Below are 13447 nucleotides of genomic sequence, written 5' to 3'. Positions count from 1 at the left end.
GAAGCACCAGGTCTAATATGTCTTTAGACCAGAATTAACCACATGAAGCTGCATTTAGCTTGCCCTGTCCTCAAAAATACTGCCTTTAGTCCAGGAAACTATGTGAATGATTTTTATGTTGATCAGATAACTCATACTATTTGAATATTCATACTGTTTTATTAAAGTTATGTTCTGCTTTTCAATGAGTTGCAGAAAGCTACAACAGAAAATATTAATTTTTTTTCACATAATAGTTTGCTCATAGGACAACCTCCTCCCAGATACAAAACTCCCAAGTCTGCAGGACCTCACATTTCAAGGAAACTAGCTATAACCAAGCGAAAGTTTTTGGGGTTTCACCAGCTACTTGGTGGCATCATCAGATGACATTGACTTCAAAATCAACGTATTAAGGACATATTTGGCTTTAAGTACCGCCCTTATTTCCTTCCATAAATAAACCTGGCTATCTAGAATATGACACAGAACCTCAGCTATACTGGTACTATTACTAGTTTGTGTTCTTATCTTCATGTACATACAATTGAGGAGAAAAGCAAACACACCTGTGTCCACTTCTAAGATTGGGACATGTCTTTCCCCAGCATGCTTTCACATTTAAAATTAAAAGATTATATTGGACCTTATGTTTGTGATATAAAAAGGTAGTTTGGAAAAAGTACTTTAGAAGTACTTAAGTACTTCTCTGGAAATGATGTTGTGCATAGATGTCCTGATTTACAATTAATTATATGTTTCTCCCAGAAGTACAATTTTCTGTTCCTTTTAAATTCTACATGTTAACCTGGATTTTTCAAATGTCTTCGTTTTTTGGTTGGGATTTATTTCAAATCCGTGTCTCAGAATAAAATGTATTTTCTTTAGATGTACCTTTGTATTAGTTGCTTGTCACTAAAGTTGGAACACATGGGAAGAGACTAAAACACACCAAGCCACAGCAAACATTTCCTCACATTTTAAAGGGATGTATTTTTCCTGTTGAGTTCATTTTTGTAAAGAGATTCAGGCAGTTATTGGCTGTTAGCTTTATTCCAAATCTTTACATTTTAAATCATGCTAGCCAATTAGCTGATTTAAATCTCCTGTCTTTTGCTAACACTCACTATACTAATTTAGGTAATAAAATGGTGCATTTGTTCAAGAATTATCTTTTTTCAAAATCAATTTAATTTGAAAATATTTCTTCCCTGTCGCGATAGAGGGGAAACCCAGATGCTCAATATGAGTGATCAGCAGGAATCCGATTTATTGATTGTACCAGAACTCCGTATATACTAACAATAATGGGCTTTATGCATATTCGTAACGGCGCATTCTAAGTGGTTCACATCGACTAAGCTGATTCTAAACCCCTCCTCAGACCCCCTATCGTGGTCAGCAGTTCTGCCTTTTTCCCTGGCCTTCTAACCACAGATGTCCATTGTTTTGCTGCCAAAACCTAACCTTGCTGGCTCTGCAAATAAACCCATAGTTCAGCAGTAAGGCTCAATGGTGGTTCAGTTACTGAGCAAGATACATGTAATATTCTGTAACTTCAGTTGTTACCCAGGATGTGTGGTGCATTGTCTTATGAGACCTTGCTCAGCTAGCTGCAAGGGCCTATGTGCCCGTTCTCACGTAGCCAGCTTCTCAGATCAGTAAGCTGCAAAGAATCTGTATATCCTGAATCTATATGTCCCTTTTCACGTAACCAATCTCTCACACTTCCCCACATGTTCAGGAAGTTATTATCTCAACCAATGATATTGGAAAATGCATTAAACAGCTTTTTGTTAAGCACAAGGGTATTTTAAACAAAATTTGTAGCTTCTCCCAATCAACTGACTGGTAACTAAATATGTTTAATACTGACTTAATGCTGCAGAATTCTTAAAAATCCTGTGTGAGGTGGAGCATCAGAAGAGGAGAGTGTTGCCTCAAACCATGACACACAGCATGGAAAAAAAGGGCTTCATCCTCTTCTGTAGAAGTGGCATGGTCAGTGAGTAGCTGGAGAATGACACCAACTGTGTGCTGAGCACAACCTGCTCGTTGTAATACAGCATGGGAAACAAGGAAAGTGACTGCAACATTCTGGTAAGATTCCCAGGCCCCCACCCACTGCAATATGAGATTAAAGCGCAAACTAAGTAGAAAATAGACCTGCAAGGCTTCAAATGTCAGTACAGGAATATGATCAACTCTGTCTGAATGAATAATGCAGTATCTCAGTTCTGGAGCTTACCCAGGACAGATGTCTCATCAAGAGCGAACTTGTTCCCTGTAACATTAAATGACTCCAAAAGATGTGTGAACTGCAAGGCCCAGCAAGTGACAGTGTAATGTAACGTTTTCTGAGATGAGCAAATAGAAAGTTTGCCACAAGCCTGTGGCACTCAGCCCAAAGCACAAGGTACTGAAGAAAGGCCAGGAGAGATTAGGAAGGCTTGAGTTTATTTGCTCTCAATACTGTTAAGCAAGACAGCAGCTAGGAAGCCTAGCTGCAAAACAAGTTTCTGCCTGGCCAAGGCAAAATTGTAATTGTTTTCAAATTGTAAAAGTGGGGGAACCTCAGTCAAGAAGTTCTGTTGCAGTTGTAACATATCCTGCCAGAAAGTCAAGATGCTTGTCAAGAGGGACCAAGAAAAGATACTTATAAAACAAGCTTAAAGGAGCAGGTCTGTAAGGTTCCTGGGATCTTTTTATCATCTGTGAATAAAATTGTTTTCAGTGGTTCTCTTCAGATGTTACAAAGTGCTAATGAAATAATACTTGCTTGAGAATAAAGATGCAACAATTTCTGTGTCAAAGAATTATCTTAACAGTATAGAAGTTTTGACAGGAGGGTTTTATGGGCCTTTTGCACCCCAGGGAGCAATTTGCCTGAACATCCCAAAAGGTGTCTATTAGTAGTAGTATTCTGTGATTAAAGAAGAGACAAAGAATTCTGCCATTGGTTTAACTTGGTCTGGAAGCTAAAACACCACATAACCACTTGCTCACTGCCCCCAGTGGAATGGGGGAGAGAATCAGCAAAAAGGTGGAACTCATAGGTTCAGATAAGTCTGCTTTCATAGGACAGATAAGGAAAGGAAAATAATAATAACTATAAAAACACATACAAAAGTGATGCACAATGCAGCAGCGGTTCACCATCTGCTCTCCAGTGCCAAGCCAGTTCCCGAGCAGTGGCCTAATGTCTTATTCTGTAAATAATCCCGTCTAAGATCACTGCAATATTGATGCTAGCAATTAATAATTCTACTTTATATCACATGTAACTATACAGGAACACATTAATTTCTAGGGAAGCAATTCTTCAATTTTTAATCAGGAAAGACTTCCTATTACCTCAGATTTTTTCTCTATATATTTATAAAAAGAACTTTTTTAGAAGAATAGAATTTTCCCCTCCTGATTTCTGCCAGATATGTCTTTGTGCTTGTTATTTTGCTAATGTACAGCTCCTAGAGATAAATTATTATATAGGCTACGTCTAGCCCTCTATCCCCCAAAAATCTGCAAAATGTCTCACTAATCAAACATAATCATATTTCTGATTATGCAAAAACTTAATCAGAAGTAACTCCTTAACTATAAATTAATGTAAAATCCAGATTTTTGTAACTCTGATTTTTAATTTCTTCAATAGGTGGGCCTATCTCTATTGTGTTGCTTTGATTTCTTTTAAATGTAGCACTGTGATAGTAACAGCATTTTTATATGAATGTGAGAATGTACAGCTTGTTCCTGACAGTGTCCAGTGCATGAGTCGTGCTGCCTTCTCACTGAGTAGAGGAGTGAGATTTCACAGGAGATGTTGGAAGAAGGCTAACATAGTTCTAGAAGTGTCAAAATTGCAATTGGATTCATGTTAATTTCATGTTTCTCAGTTCTTCTGTTTTGAAACACACATGGTTCCCAGCCACTGCTGAAGCTGCCTGTTATGAAAGTCAGGTTGCATCACTATCTTAGGGATAGTGCCAAATCCATGGGGAAGCTTCGTGTACTTGCATAGGTGTTTGAAAAAGGTGAGAAGATTGTGTGCCGAGCAAACTGGTCAAGGCTGGCATATACAAAGGCCCAAGGGTTTTGAAGAATAATATAAAGAATGATAACAATAGTTTTCAAAACAAGGACAAAACACCAGGGGTTGAAAGACCTGAAATTATTCAGTTGCTATAGGTTGAAGTTCATTGCACTCCAACCTACTGAGGGGTTTTTGTTGTGACTTCTGCATGACTCCCTTCTTTAATCTATTCAAAATCCAGCTGTCATAAACATCCTATTGCTTTTGCTACTTCATACATTTCTTTAAATCACACTTGGGTTGTATTGCCCAAGGGGGGAGTGAAGGAGATTATGGGAGAGAGGATATCAAGTAGTGAAAGATGGAGCATTAAAAAATAGCTCTTAAAGATATTTAATTAAAAAGGAAAAGAAAGGCTTTCATTACTGAACTGGATGATGTGATTACTTGTTGGGTCTTAGAATAACAGCTGTTTTTTCTTTCCTGTTTTTCCTAGTATCTGCCACATCTATTTGTAGTGTTTTATTTCTAATTGCATTCTTAAGAGAGCAATGTGTGCTTGGCTGGGCACTTCTGTCCTGGAGCCTTGTTTCTGATTAGGGCTTTCAACTTAGGGCAGTAAACCAAATTCAGTAAGTGAGAATGAAAGAAAATCCCACAAAATAGGAGATTATGAAAATATTTTGGTGAAAATTACAGTTACTGCTGATACGAAATTTCACTAAGCCTTATGTAGCGGTCAATCTCACTTTTAGTGTAGCTAAGACTGTCAGTACTTTTTTGATTCTGCTGCAAGATGATCAAAATACTAGTGTCTGCTTTTATTCTAATACTCTCATTTTCTAAAGTTGACCAATAATAATTAAAAGTGACAAGTGTTGGAATTTTTTTCCTCTATTGCCAGCGATTTGAAGTTTTGTCACAGAATGGGAGATGCAGTTGCTGAAAATCAAGGGAAGTCACTTCTCACAGTATCCAACATCTACCACATGCTTATTTCAAATGTTCTGCCTTCCCTTCCATTGGGTACAAAAGGAAACAAAAGAACAGCCATACAAAATTTTTCTCTCTTTAAATTCTAGATTTCTGTATTCTAGGTGCCCAATACCATTTACAGCTTGGTTATAGCTGCACCTCCATAGCAACAACACTTCCACCACACTTTGCAGTTCATATGAACATGCCTCATTGTTTTAAGTCACACTATTTTAATTGTCACATCTCTTAACTGCTTCCTGTCTGTAAAAGGCATAAGACTGCACGGACCCTGGAATTTAAAGAATGAAATAAGGTGTGACCAGTCTGTAACGAGGTAAGTGGGTGGAAAGCAGAGACTGCAGGTTACAGGAAAGGGAACCAAAAGCATGTTCACATCATCCATGTGCCTCTGTGTGTGCTTTAACTACACATAGGTGTCCTGAAAAATAACAAAATGCAGTCCAAAAAGCAAACCATCCCATTAACAAGTATTGCAGAAAGCTCTAGAAACAACAGGATTTTCTGCTCTGTACCAAATATATTATCAAGCCTCTTATAAACCTGCCTACCATAACTTTTCTCACTCTTTTGTGACCCAGTCTTTTGTTTTGCGTTCTGTCTTGTTTTTACAGACCACAGGAATGGTGTTCAGCTTGCATTTGGTTTTACATTTGCTTGAGGATAGAATGGCATTTTTCTTGGCAAAAGTTTTGGAAGCATTTGCCAGTAATAACTGTACTCATAGCTTGTTTGTTTTTCTAAAGAAAGTATGTATTGTACTAGATGTGCATTTTTAAGGACCAATTTGAGGCACATAAATAAATAAGTACTTACTATATGTTTTCCTGAGAGTAAATGGATTATTCCACAATCTTTTCCTTTAAGTCTCTCTCTCTCTCTCTGATTTCTTTGTACATGGGCTAAAGGATAATTTGCCTGAATGTGTGATTATGCCTCTCTCATTGCTATAAATTCAGCAACAGTTTGCATAAGACGTGATGGATTCCAATGTGATTGTTCCTCTTTACTTATGTTAGAGAAAATGCAGAATGTATCACAACTTCAAGGACACATTTTGAGAGTAGACACAGACCTCTTGGTGTGAAATGCTAAGAGCCATATTTTTTTTCATGTGGTTTTGCTCCTTGGGAAATATCAAAATTTGGATCCAAATATTGTCAGTTTCCCCTCTTAGATTTACATAGTAAAATTTTCCATCACAATTTCTAAAAGAGAATTCATATATATATATATATATGTCTGTGTGTGTATAAGTAATGTGTACATCTGATGTGGTGTGATATAGATGTGGTTTTGAAATATTTTAATTTAATTTTATAAAATTTTATCTTAAAACTGTATTTCAAAATCTTCATGTTTTAAAACAGCTGTTAAAAACCAAGCAAATTACCTGACCCAATATTGTTACGTTTTTTTACATCAAAGGGCATTTAATATCAAAGGTAAGGAGTGGCAAATGCTTTTAAACTAGAGAATCCATATGACAAAGACAAAAATATGGAATAAAATGAGTTGGAAGGGACCTATCAGGATCAAGTCCAATTCCTTGATATAATAGAATAGTAGGAAATATTTGCTAAGCTCACCTGTTTCTGAAACAGATGACTGACCATGTCACAGACCACCTGTAATAGCTGTGATGAATTCCAAAAAGAAAGCTTAAAAGAAACTGCTCTTTAGATACTTTAAGGTCAGTATTATATAAGAACATTAATTCCTCGAAGAGCAGGTCAGTCTGTCAAAATTAGCAGCCTCAACACTGCAAATCTTTTTTTTTTTTTTCCAGCAAGCTCTAAAACAAAGTTAAACATTTGGCCACCTCTTACATGTTTTACGGTTGAAATGTGTGTACTTTTTATGGAGTTAGGGAAGAGCAAATCACTTTGGAAAAAGTGAAAGAGGTATAAGCAACCCCACCCTAAATGGGTTATCTGATTTTTTCATTAAATCTGCATGAGTAACAGTGATGGTGAAATTAGATAAGAAAATCCAAACCATCAAAATGAACCATGACACATTACCTGCACTCAACAGTAACACTTTAGCTATGTCTGAAGGAAAACAACAGCAATTACTTTGAGGAGAAAAGTAGGGAAACAAAATCTAAGGGCTATTTAATAACAATAATAATGCTTTGAAATTCTTATGACAAATGTTTCTATTTCTTTAGTGTTTATAGGATGATCTTCATCACTCTGTCCTTTGTTTTGTCACTCCAGTACTGAATTCTACAGAATCTGAGGGAAAAGTAATGTTTTTTTTTTCATTTCTACATCATGCAGTGCTGTTATAACTTAGTCTGGATTGGAATCATTGGGAATACTACAATATAAAGGCATATTTATAATTCTATTTTAAATAAATAGGCAGTGTTCAGTACCAGGTAAAAGCAGATGCTATTATACCTCACTGAAGTATTTATCTCAGTGGTCAAATATACTTTTCTGGTGACCAGATGTTACTGATTTGCATCTTCAAGGAGTATTTTTTGATGAATGTCTGATGGAAATAAAGTCATCTAGCTCCTTGCTGGGATTGCATGAAAATCCATGGGGTCAAGTTGCAATTGGCACAGCAGCAGACAAGACCCTTAATTTTGCATGTTCTTAAGTGGCTTAGTGTTTCTGGTACCTTTGTTTTGGGCTCAGCCTCAGTAATGTGCATAGGTCTCTGCACTTGCTTAAAAAGCCCCATGCTATATTCCTGAAACAACAGATGGAAGTCTCACTGATAATAGCTTTATTCAACCTTGCTGAAAATGTTAAGCCTAGCAACAATAAAGGCTTAACTGTTCTACATGCCAGCCAACTGGCCCTTGCATATTACAGAAAACAATTGCAAGCATTTAGCATTTCAGTACACATACAGCCGAACTACTTGGGAATGTGGGCTCTGAATACTTAGCCCTGAAGCAATCGTGCTGCCAAGCAATCGGTACTGGGGACCTCATCTTTGGAAAACTATGTGTTATATACATTTCAATTTTGCTGTCACATATTCAGATGAAAGTGAAGACGTTGTTTTAAATTTTCTGAAACTCCAGGGACTGTAGGACAGAATTTAGGCTTGCTCACTTTACACTGATATGGCAGGGTAAGGAAGGTATGAGACTCCAGTAACCCACCTGGTTCCACCCACTGGAATCAGGAATGACTTCTAGCTGCTGCCGGCAGAGCCCAGTCAGGTGCAGCCTGCATCAGCTGGAGCCAGTCAGTTGTGCTTGCCACAGCTGTATCAGATGGTTTAGGGAAAAGCATCATCTTTCCTATTTAGTGTAGACTTATGCAGCTCTTCTGGTGTGCAAAGGCATTGATAAATGAGCAAAGGATTTCTAGCAAATTGTGATGTAAATAGTGTAGTCTGTTTATTTGCACTTGTCCTTTTGGGTCCTTGACGTACCCATGCTTGTAAATTCTACATTTAAAAGTTGGTGTAAAATAAATTCGAGACAGGGGAAGGAGAAAAGCAATGCTTCATATGTTTTGAATTTAATTTTTGTGATTTTTTTTCCTGAGTATGAGTCACTAGTTACAATTAAAATTATTCCTCTTGATAATTTTTGGTATGAAAACCAGATGGTTTTGGTTGCCTTTAGTTTCTTGATTGCATGGTTATTATATGATTATTATATGATTTTGCTTTTTCTGGTATGCACTAATTTATTTTCACTCTTATGTTATTTATCAAAAAAAAAAAAAGTTCCACTTAGCTTCAGTTGTTCATGACTTTGGTTTAAATACTTGAAGATACTTATGACACTGTTTTTATTTTAAATGTCAGATATACTTTCCTTCTTCTCTTCCTTTAAAACTATTTTAATTTCTCCAAACCCTTTCTCTGACCCTTCATCTCTCAGACCACCACCATATGAACATTGCTATTCAGGTTGCTTCTATTAAACTCTTACTTTTCTTACAGGACTTTTCTTTGTGCTAATACCGTTCCTTTATTTGCCTTTATTTGTTGTGATTTATTTAACATGTTGTTTAGCAATGCTTCAACTGAGAACAGCAAAACTCCATCACTTTAAGGGACTATCTTAGCAGAATATATATATATAACTATATATCATTTCAACTGCAATCCAGACCTACAGGACTCTTTTTAATTTCTCCTTAGGACTCTTCCTGGGAAGTTTAAAATCAATCCTTGGAGATCCACTGTCGCTGTTATTCCCAGAGAATGGTGAAATCCCGACATAGGTCCAGGTCAAATGATATGGCCAAAGCAGAGCTAAGACCTCATTTAATGAATAGCTCAGATTTTATAGTGTAGTTCACAATAAAGAAATTACTTGATTGGCTTATTCACTCACCACCTCTCAAGCTGATAGGCTGAGCAGTAAGACACCCATTTCCAAATATTATTCTCACAAGACTGAAAACAATTCTGCAGTTCCCACAACAACTTGCAGGTGTGGAAATGGTTTACATTCTCACAAACTGTTATCCATCCAGTTCTCATGAGAACGAAAGCTTTCACAGAGAAGCTGTGAGAAGCTGGATTTCTCTGTTTCTCAGCTAAAGCATGAGAAAGGAAAAACTTCACAAATGCTACAGAGCTGGAAAATTTCTCTGCTCCTGCCTTTTAGCATCCACAGTCCACCAGCCAAAATTTTACCTTTTCTAGTGTGATGTTTCTTATGGCAGCAGTGGATTACTGTGCTCAGTATGAAACAACGACAGAAAGTCTCATCTCAGGAGATGGCAGATCATGACAGAGATTTTTGAATGAAAGATCACTAGAGCTTTTAATACATTAAAATCAATGTATTTTCATGATCTTTCTCTCAGAAATTGCTGAGCTATAGTCTATGCAACTTGTCCTGGCATTCACTTAGAAAATCTATTGACTTCATAGTCACAGACTAAAGCCCTGTGGCTTTGACCATCTATTCTTTCCACAGTGCCTGATACTAGTGCCCTGGAAGTCAGAGCACTGTGTTCATAGTACTCCTGATATGTTCAAACTAGCAATTCTGAAGTAATTTTAACAATTTTTTTCATTTGTGATACAAGGATAATGTTATGCCAGCAAGGAACTTGCTTTAGAACACTTTTTGGAACACATGGTTCCTTGTTTTCTCCGAGTAATAAGAGTTCTCTGCTGCATATTTAGGCTACTAGTTTAAGGTCATTGGATTTTTTTATTTTGTTTGATGTCTTTGCTTTTGCTTTGAGAAAACCAAGAGGGCTTCTGTTATTGGCTTGTGTCGCGTTTCTGATTAAAAGCTTTCCATTATGTAAGAGAAAAAAGTATTGCAGATGCCCAGGCTAGATTCATCTAATCTCCTAGGAAAAATCACTCCATAGCTGTATCCCAAAGAGAAAGAATGCTTTGCTGAGGATGGGATCACATGCTCTGTACTGCCAGTGTCCTAATCCAAGGCAAACTGAGATGTTTCATAGCATCCATAAAAGACATCACAGTGCTTGGGGCAACAGGGCATTCAGCCAATGCCTCTAGAATCACTTTTTCTCTTGCAGTCTCTTTGTTTTAGAATAAAAGCATTTCCACTTTTAGAGGGGCATGACAATATTTTCAAAGATGTCCTTGTTAACTTTACTTTTGAAAAATTATCTGCAAGCAGAAACAGTAAGTCCACCAACTTATGTTCCATTAAACATTGCCACATATTTGTGGCGTTTGGGACACATCCTGAACATCTCAGCTGCCTTGTCACATCAAATGACTGGAAGGCATTTTGACATCATTTAGCCTCTGACCTTAAATTTCGCTCTCAATAAGCAGAAACCAAAACATACCCCACAAAACACTGAGAAAATAGAAACTGTGACTGTGTCATTCCAAAATGAATCCCTATCACTACAGATGAGACGTTTCCCTGCTTTCACACAATAGATGCTTTTATTTATTACTATCAAGACTGGAGCCAAATCGAACAATCTCTCTTTGTATACAGATACTTCTTTTAATTTGTTAGTGAGTTGATCCTTTTAAAATTGCTAATTAGCTGAGCTGTTACTAATGTGACTCAAATAACTGGAAAATCTCTGATCTTATGATCACAGGGCTATTCAACTGACGGGTTCACAAATACCACTCATTCACCTTGTAAGTAAAGTAGTGTTTAGCCCAGAAACAGAAAACCAAAGTAATACATGCTGCTCAAATTGCCAATAAAAAGTGTTCTTAATATAGCATTTTAACACTTCACATACTTGATTAAATGCTCAATTAATTTCTTTAGCAAAATAAGTACAAAACACTTACTGCAAAACGAATAGATAATTTTTATGCAGAGGAAACTTTGTTAATTTCCAGGGGTTTTGGGACATATTGAAGCATCTTACTTGCAATGGAGTTGCTACTGCAGAACATACATCCTCATTTGTATTTTGTGTACTTTTTATTACAATGTTAAGTCCTTCCATTTCCTCATGTCAGTCAGCACACCTGTGTTTTCAGTGTGTTGACATTGTTATTAAGTCTAGGTTCACACTGCTATTGTCTGAAGTACTTTACAAATAAATTTTAGCATACTTTGCTCCAACCATTATTCCTCTGTATGTTAAATTTCAGGGGTTTTTTTTGTTTTTGTTTTTGTTTTTTGTTTTGTTTTGTTTTTTTTTGTTTTTTTGTTTTTTGCTAAAAAATTTATAAAATTCTTTCTCATTTTACTTCCCTCTCCCTCCTCTGGAGAACCATTCACCAAACCCTTGACCCTACTTTAGCAGCTAATGGCCAGCTGAGGAGCAGGGAGTTGTGAGAATTCTTTCTTCCCTGTAAATCAATTTGTTGCTTCATCCAAGTCAACGGAGTTCAGCTTAAATTACCAGATATGGAGCTGGTAGTAACTGGCATTTAGCCAACCCTTTTTTTTCCCCTCTTGAATCCAGGCCTTCTTTTGGTAGAAACAGTTGGAATCTGGTTGTTTTCTAAAAACGCTATCTGCTGAAAAGAGCTATCAAATTGGAGCAGAGATCAATGGGAAAAAAATTACATTCAGGCTTAGTTTAGTGGTAAATTATAGCTTCATACCAAAACTTACTACCACTAATATATAACTTAAACTGTTTAGTCAATCAAATGATAAGTATACCTAATACAAGGTGTGGGCTGAAGGTGGAAAGTCACCCTTGGCTAGGTGCAAAATATTGCCAGAACTTCATTTATTTGTGTAAACTTGAGCAGTGTTATAAAAACTATGTCCATATCAGATTTGCTAGTCTAAGCAACTACATTTTTTGCCAGGATTCTCCCTCTTATCAGCCTCATTGGCCTCATGAGCCTTCCTTTTTATTATGCTTGCACAAGATGCCCTTATTGAAGTTACAGTATTATTTTCCTATTTTCCTATTATTTTACTTTTATACTTAAAATATTATTTTGCTGATTCTCAGTTTTAATGTTTTGCCAAATATGTGGGGAAAAAAAAAGCCCAAACATGAATATTGCATAAGGCATCTCCTGTCACTGTAGAAAAATAAAATGGTATCTCCAGATAGGCAGGTGGTAACCAGTGTGTGTTTGCTGTGCTCATAGTCTCTGTGGCCAGATTTTAATTCTGCTCTGGTCTGAAAGCAGAACAGTTGGATAATGACTGTGTCTAAGCACTGCTCTCCAGAAGACTTTATTAGCAGAAGCACAGCACTCTTTTAGTGGAAAAGTCAGACACAGCTAGGTAGGAACCCGATAACAGTGAACTGTCTGCACCCATCAACAGAGCCCAATCATAAGTTATATTTCAAATAAGAAATATAATCTAATTGGTGAATGCATTCTTGCAAGGTTTGCTCATGCTTAGAAACAGGAATGAGATGGCAACTGTGCAAATGTTAATACCTAAATATGCTGGTGGTGCAAATGTTTTCAGATTCTAGCCCACAAATCTTATTTAAGACTCCTGTTCATGCCAATAAATTCATCAAAATGAAGGTAGAAAAGCTGTAACTTAGAAGTCTCTTCTGCAAGTATTACTAATAATTCAGCCTAGAACAGAAAGTGATGAATTTTGAGGTCGAGGGCATATTCCACTGCATGCTACCTTTTTTTTTCTTGTATTTGCAGTAGGTTTCCACTGCAAATCACAGACTTAGTGTAATGGTCTTTTCATCAGAGGCCACATTATGACTGTTTGAACAGACACTACTTGCAAAAGAACCCCAAAACACCATTTTTTTTGGTAAAAATGGGGAATTCATTATTGTGGTTTTGTTATGCTAGTTTATGCTTGTGCTTGTTTATGCTGACCTAAGCATAGTAGTCTCACTACAAACGAGCATTTCAGTGAGCAAGTATATACATTAATTGTTTTAATGTGTGTCAATCAAGAAAGAGCTCATACATAAACAAATTTTAGCTAACAAAGGATTTTATCATGTTGCCTGACCTGAATTATTTAGGTCTTATGTCACAGTTTAAAGACATAAATGATCATAAAAATAAATGTTGCACAGTACAAAGTTTACTATA

The sequence above is a fragment of the Corvus moneduloides genome, chromosome 1 (genome assembly GCF_009650955.1).
Source record: "Corvus moneduloides isolate bCorMon1 chromosome 1, bCorMon1.pri, whole genome shotgun sequence".
NCBI classification, from domain to species: domain Eukaryota; kingdom Metazoa; phylum Chordata; class Aves; order Passeriformes; family Corvidae; genus Corvus; species Corvus moneduloides.
Note: the sequence above shows the minus strand (reverse complement) of the source record.